Source organism: Drosophila busckii, chromosome 3L, assembly GCF_011750605.1.
Source record: "Drosophila busckii strain San Diego stock center, stock number 13000-0081.31 chromosome 3L, ASM1175060v1, whole genome shotgun sequence".
NCBI lineage: Eukaryota > Metazoa > Arthropoda > Insecta > Diptera > Drosophilidae > Drosophila > Drosophila busckii.
Window position 1 is genome coordinate 14,455,904 of NC_046606.1, and position 7,403 is coordinate 14,463,306.

General features: G+C 40.8%; 1 non-coding gene across 1 annotated transcript; it reads left to right on the forward strand.

The window, feature by feature from the left end:
- The first annotated feature begins 1,099 nt into the window (after nt 1-1,099).
- Nucleotides 1,100-1,171, forward strand: Trnae-cuc. The gene has a single exon. It is a non-coding gene; the product is annotated as a tRNA-Glu (tRNA).
- Nucleotides 1,172-7,403: the final 6,232 nt, after the last annotated feature.

Here is a 7,403-nt window from a genome sequence, read left to right on the forward strand (position 1 = left end):
GCTGCATTGCAATATTTCCAATACTCGTTTCCTGTTCCTAGCCCTTGGCTGCGATTTCTTTGCCATACATTTCGATTTGATCCAGCACACACACATATACACACAAATACATGCATGCTGTGGCAAGGGCAAAGGCAGAGGCAGCATCATCAGCGCCGCCATGTTCGTTTTTAGTTTGTTTTTGCCTGGACGTAAGCCTTTGCTGGTGCTGGTGCTGCTGCTGCTTCTGCCTTGTCGTCCTTTGGCCATACATAGTTTTCTCTATTGAACATTTTACATATTAGAAATTTTGCAAATGGGCAACGTTGTGCGCCTACTACACCCAGCCACGCCTAAACGCCCACCACGCACACACACACACACATGGACATGTGAGGCATCCCTGCAAAAAGTTATGTGCCTCCGCTTTAACTCTCTAAGCCCGCTCGCCTGCAGCCAAGAGGGAAACGCACACGCGTCCGGAGCTGAATTTGGCGTCGTCGTCGTCTCGTCGTCATTTTTCTCTGCCGTGGGCTCGTCGTTGTCGTTGTCGTCGTCAGCGTCGTTCTCGTTGTCGTCGTCATCAACAGGCCGCGTCGCTATGGCTATGACTATGGCCAGCATTGGCGCTCTCTGCCTTGCTCTTATCCCTCTGAATTCCAGCCCCCTTCTCTCCACCCTCATGGTGGGTGTGCACCCAATGCTTTTATGCATGTGTGTGTGTGTTTGTGTTTTAGTTGCTGCACTGAGGCACAGAACTTGGCATTGGCAGTCAGCCCTTCCTGCCCAAAATAACTTTGTTCATGTTGACGAGCATCCTGGCAACTCATACGCGTGCTCTATTGATAAACTACACTGACAGAAATTAGTTAAAGTTGCAAGTAGGGCAAATTAGCTAGCAAGTTAATTCATATTGATAATTCAGCATGATAATTGGAACTTTATATTCTATTTTAAGGCTCTTCAATATGATAAAAATAGCAATTCCAATTTTAGCAGCGATCTTTTAAATTGAATTTTATATATTAAGACGTATGCGTTTTATTTTTAGTAAATCGCTGTGTGTTGCGATCAGCTTAAGTAGGTTAATCTATTAAATTTCGACAATGGATCGCAATCATCCCATATTGTCTAGTGGTTAGGATATCCGGCTCTCACCCGGAAGGCCCGGGTTCAATTCCCGGTATGGGAAACAGTAATGATGATCTCATTTTTTATTTTTTCTTTAGATGTCTGCTTCGAATATCTTAGCGACTATTTAATAATTATTAATTAATGCAAATTTTTGCGTCTGTAATTTTTAAATGTGACACAGGGCAGGCACTGGAAAAGCGTCACCAATGGCTCCTGTGCTTGGGCTTTCTTCTGTTCGCTGCCATTTGATGCTGCGAGTTGCTGCGTTGGACCTAACCTAACCCCATGCCCATGCTCATGGCTACTCCTATGCCAATTCCAATTCAAGCACGAAGTACAGCTGCCCCCCACACAATCACAGCCTAAACAACGTTGCCTCTGTCTGCCTGCCTTGTGATACCAACTCCACTTACTTTCCACCGTCTGTCCCTGCTACTCATATTCATGTCTCCACTGCTCGCCATGTGTGTGTGTGTGTGTGTGTGTGTGTGTGAGTTTGTTCCATTGTATGCATGCATATTAAATTCAATCGAATGTATTCTCTATACTCTATATACGCTGCAATGTTGTGTTGTGTGTGTGTTTTTTTTTTGTATTTTTATACTATTTGCTGCTTCGGCATTACGTATACGTAACGTAGTGCCGCACATTCGTTAGAAATAGGCGGAGTTATCAACGTTTTCAAGTTATAATAAAAATGCAACACATTTTACAGACATGCCACTATGTATATATGCAAACACACACATATATATATATATATATATTACATACATAGACAGTGGCGCTCACTTATGGCTCTTGGTCTGGTTGCTGCTGCTCGTTCTGGCTACTTTCCATAGATTTTTTCCTTCGTTATTGGTTTCGAGTGGCGCAACTTTTATTTTATATTTCTTCTTTTTTTTCGTCATCGTCAATGTTGCTGTTGCTGCAGCTCTTGTTATTGTTGTTGTAGCCTTATATGTGTATACTAGAGTTCGTTTCTTTTTTTCTATGCTGTAGCGATTTTTATTATTTTTCAATGCTCAAACTCGACGTCGCATAAAACTTGTGTTTTTGCTGCTGCTGCTGCAGAGGATTGTGCTCACCCCACTAAGCTTTACCCCTTTTACAACAGTTGCGCCCCCCAGCCTTCCAACCACCATGGCCCGCCTAGCTCTTGCCTCTAAATCTACAAATGGAAGTTGGAAGCGTTGCCTGTGCTGCCAGCTAGCTGGCGAGCTGAGAGCGAGACATTTTGCTAATGCATTGATTAAAATTGAATTTTTAATTAAAATATTGCCACAGTAGGGGGGGGAGCTTTGGCTTATATGCTTGTGTATATGCCACATCTGCATATTTGTTTGTTTGTTTGTAGTTTTTAGCATCGCAGCATCGTCATTTTTTAAGCAGGTCAGCTTAGCAGCCCATGTGCCAAACAAAAACTTAAAGTGCACAAATGCGGCAGCAATTAGAGAATTCCATGCGTTTAAAATTCGCATAAAGCATTTAAGAGTTTTCACTTTCGACTTGTTTCGGGCTGCTCACTTATGCCTGTAAACTCAATAAATCACATGCAATTATGCAAGTCAAGCATCCTTAAGGAATTTTCACACTTTCACACGTCGCCACAAAAGCCAATTGTCCAATGTGCAACAACATGCAGCACAGTTGTCTTGATGTCCCTCCGTCCGTCCGTTCGTCCGGCTTGCTCCTTGGCTTGACTGCTGACCAGAAAGGCAGCCACAAGTGTATTTGCACATAAATCTCTATGCATGCTTTCTTATGCAGCCAACGATTTGGGGATTGCACTGAAAATTGAAAGGCTATTTACAGAAAATATTTTCTTTGCTTTTATTTGGGGGCAGCACAGAGACGCACACGCAACAGTGCGGGGGCAAGGCAACATACACATAAGTGAGCTAATAAATGTACAGAAAATTTCGACAACAAACATTTACTTAAGCAAAATGTTCAAAGATGTTCAACAACTCACACACACACACGCACACATATGCACACATGTAGGCTATTGTGCGTGTGTGTGTGTCTGGTGTCAAGCCACAAACACCTTTTGCGTAAAATAAAGCAATCAAGCAAATAATGTTGCCACATTACACTATCAACAGCTTCCTGTGAGGCGGCACACATACAAACACATACAGTGGGCGCCAGAGCATATCACACACACACACATATACACAGGCAATTCTTTGCACACACATATGGCAAAATGGCTGGCAGTCTAAAGTAAAATTGAAATCATGTCGCAAGCAACAACCTTGAGGAATGCCAACGCACACACACACACACACAGATACTCACACATACATTTGCAAATGTCTAGCAAAATGTCTCGACTCTCGACGCGACTCAATTCAAGTTAACTTGACTTTGCTAGCAGACATAGCAACATTTGCCTGTCTCTCGCCTTCTCTGTCTCTTTCGCTCTTAGTCTCGATGTGTGCACTTTCACTTTCAGTGACTGCCCCTTTGCCACTTAAGCTGCTTGCCTTAGCAATTTTGAACTCTCACATGCTGTGCCATATTTAACAAATTATCTGTAATTTCTCGAGTGCAGCCGCATCGTCGCCATCTTTGCCAGCAGCAGCAGCAACAGCAGCAGGCCAGGCCAATGCCAATTGCCAAGCGTTTAAGCAACAAAGCCATGCCCACACACACTCACACATGCACACACACCTGTGTGGCAAATGCTAAGGCTTCGGCTTCGGCTCATGGCGGCAAGCCACTTGTCAAGATGGATAGCAGAGTCAGTTCTCCTCAACGTACGTCGTTGTCCTTGTCGTTGTCTGAAAAGGCAGCCGGGATTTTGGGGCTACAAGCAGCCGCAAATGCTTAACTTCAGACGCACAGGCTGTGGCAACGAAGGGGGCGGAGCGGGGCGGAAGTCAGACAGCAGTCAGGCAAGCAAACCACAGCCGCATTGCTGCCAAGGACGGACTGAAAGAGACGGACGGACGGACGGCCTGACTGGCTGGCTGGCTGGCTGGCACTGAATCCTTGCTACAAGGAAGTTGTTTGTGAGTTGCTGCTGCTCTTGCTCGTTTGCCATTCAAGGCTGACCGAGTACGGACCCTTTAGCCAGCCGATTATTGTACTTGTTGTTGTTGTTGTTGTTTTGACTGTGTGTGTGTGTGTGTGTGTGTGTGGGTGTCTCGCAAGATGAAAGCCACTTGCCATTCATGAACGTCCTGGCTTCGCCCCTTTTCAGCCACTGCCGGTCCAAACTCCTTTTGAATGCACCAGCCAAATGACCTTGAGCATTTCAGTTGTACGTTTGTCATGACTGCTACGAAGCTCCAGCTAAGCACCCGCTTCGCTCCGGCTTTGGGTTCTCCCATTTAACTGCAGCCGGACCGGACCAGTTTTGCATCACTGCAAACTGATGTGTTAAGCTGCTAAGTGCCAAAGTAATTGTTTTCTTTCAGCAATAACAGACACAACAACAACAACAGCAACAACAAGCACAACAAGGATAATTTTGAAGCCGCTTTCACTTGGCACTTGACCTTGAGTGTAGGCTAGACTAGTGATGTAGGTTGTGGTTTCCATTGCCATCGAGTGCTGCACAAGATGCATGCAGTCTTAATTAAGTTGTTTGCCCACATTCTTAGGCGTGCACAAGTCTTTCCGAGCATGGCCAGAGAGCTAAAGTCAATACTGAGCTATTGCTGATTAGCTCAAGCTTTGATTTGATAGACAACTCGAAATTGCATGCTGGGCACATTTCTCATTTTTACTTCTTAAGTTAGAAAACCAAATCTTTGTTCAATGTTTGAATAAATTCCAACAACTGGCAAGCCAAGGCTTAAATCAAACTTCATGATAAACTAAAGCAAACTGTTTAGTTTGGCTTTGCTTTTACTCTGAACATTTTTCTTCTTCTCTTCGTACACTCAATTTAGCCGCAAAAGCTAAAACTCTTGGAAATTTTAGTTCATTAGTTTAGTTATAGCTTTGGAAACTCAAATTGTTGCTAATTATATTAGACTTTCGTTCAGCTTTCTATTGGTTTGACAATTCAATTCACGAATCAAAGTGTTGCAATATTCAATGACTCAAAGAGAATAAAATTATTTTTTTTTTATAAAGATATTTAGTAAGTGAAGGAATTGTCGAAAGAAAAGCAAACAATAACATCACAGCTATGGAATGTAACCTCATAGAGTCTATGAGGAGTTAACCTACTAGGATCAATTGCTTGTGCAAACCCTTGCCGACGGAGTCACCTTAAGGATCTAGCAGGTTATAGGCCTCTTGCTAGCAAGCTGGAGTGCCTCACCAATTTGTCCGTGTATCGGCTTGTACGCCCCATTTATTCCTCCACTGTGTAGAGCTTCATATTTCTGTGAAGTGTAGAGCCTCGCACATATTAGGGACAGTCTGTGATCTGTCGCAGCACACGCTTCTGCAGCTCCTGGAATCGTTTATAATTTGACTTAGCGGCGATTCCCCAAATTTGACTTCCGTAGAGCCATATTGGTATTGCCAATGTGCATATAACGCCCTGACCCGCAAAGTGCTCTTTCGATTAATCAGCCAGCGAAGTTGTTAGATCCTGTGCTTACATCTTTTTACCGTAGCCTTCAGATGTGCTGAGGCTCTTGTCCAAAGTAATTCCGAGGTATTTCGCTTGCGACGGCTGGTCTAGAGTGACTCCTTCTAATTGTATTTCAGGTGTAGTCATAAATAGTCTTCTGCGAGTGAAACATGGGTTTGTACTTTTCAGTGGATTGACTTTTAAGTTCCACCGTTTGCACCACTCTGCAAGAGTATCAAGATATTTTTGTAGTCCATTGGCTGCTTCTATGTGATAGCTAGAATTGTATATAACTGTGATCTGCTTAGGTCGCAATAAGTGCCTTGGAGGGAGATAGCATATGTTGCCAGTTGGGGCTGTATAAATATTCGAATATGCGTCCCTTACTTTGACTTAGAGAATAAAATTAATTCTTTTATACTCTCTGCTATTTATGTTTAGAAGCAATTGTACATTTTTAAGAGCAATTCATTTTAAATGTAAAGCAATTCAATAAAGTCTATCTTAGAAACAAATTATAAACAATTTCAGTTGATACATATCCTATATTTATTATACCCAGCATCATTCAATTGGTGTTTTGCATTTTCCCCATTTTGTTTAGTTTTATAATTCGATTGAATTTTAGCAGCTCAATGTTGGGTGCAAATAGTTTTAGCTTTTATAATTATGATAATAAATAAAAGTTCAATTTAGCTGAATGCCAAAGTCTGCGACATTGATCCAAATATGTATATATATATTGTTTTGTGTTTTATTCATTAAATGAATTACCATGTCATGAAAAAAGCAAACTAAACATTAATACAATTTTTTGATAACTTTTTTTTTGTTGCTTTATTTCTTAATGATCTGCAATACAAAAAATGTTCTTAAGATTGTTATGTTTGTACAATAAATGTATTTAAAGATACCTAAAGGGAAAAGAAATATCATCTTTCAGTTTTAAGGCCAATTGGCTCAACAAACAACAAGCCATTGTATTATAAACAATTCATCTGTTCTTAAGGTTTTTTTCTTTTCATTTAAACAACTAAATAAGATGATTATCAATACTTTACATTTTAGCCCGGGCTAACCATTCAACGGAAATACTTATTATTAAACATTTCACTCTCAGAGATATGAGTCAAGGCTCACATTTTGATAACGTCGTGAAAAATTAGCTTCTCATTGAGTTTGAATACATAACTTTAAAAATGAATAACGCTGAGTAAGAATCTTTTGACTGCGATACAACTTTATTAACTTGTTCATTCCATCTTAGTTGCTGGCAGAATAATGTCCACACCTCCAATGTGCATTAAGCTGATATTGCATACAATATGTCAGACATTTATCAGCTCTCTCCAAGCTCATGGGTCGCGTATTATATTCAAAGCTTCACGATTTTGAAATCATTTGCAAGGTCAAGCTATTTACTACTTCATAGCTACTTACCACTCTTAAAGTGAATTAAAACATTCCCATTATGCCAGCCAAAAATTAAAACACGAGATTTAAGAATTATTTTTTTACACTCACATTTTATTTGTATTTTTGTTTATTATATAAATTACGTTTAACTAAAATAATAATATAATTAATAATAATAATTATGTTTTTATGCAACATTATGTTTAAAACACTCACAAAGAAAATACAGACATACATATGTATGCGTCGCTTATTGCTGTATGTGTGTAGACATATATGTATTGGTGTGTGTGTGTGCCACAGGGAGTTGCTGTGTTTGCTCTATTATTGTTGT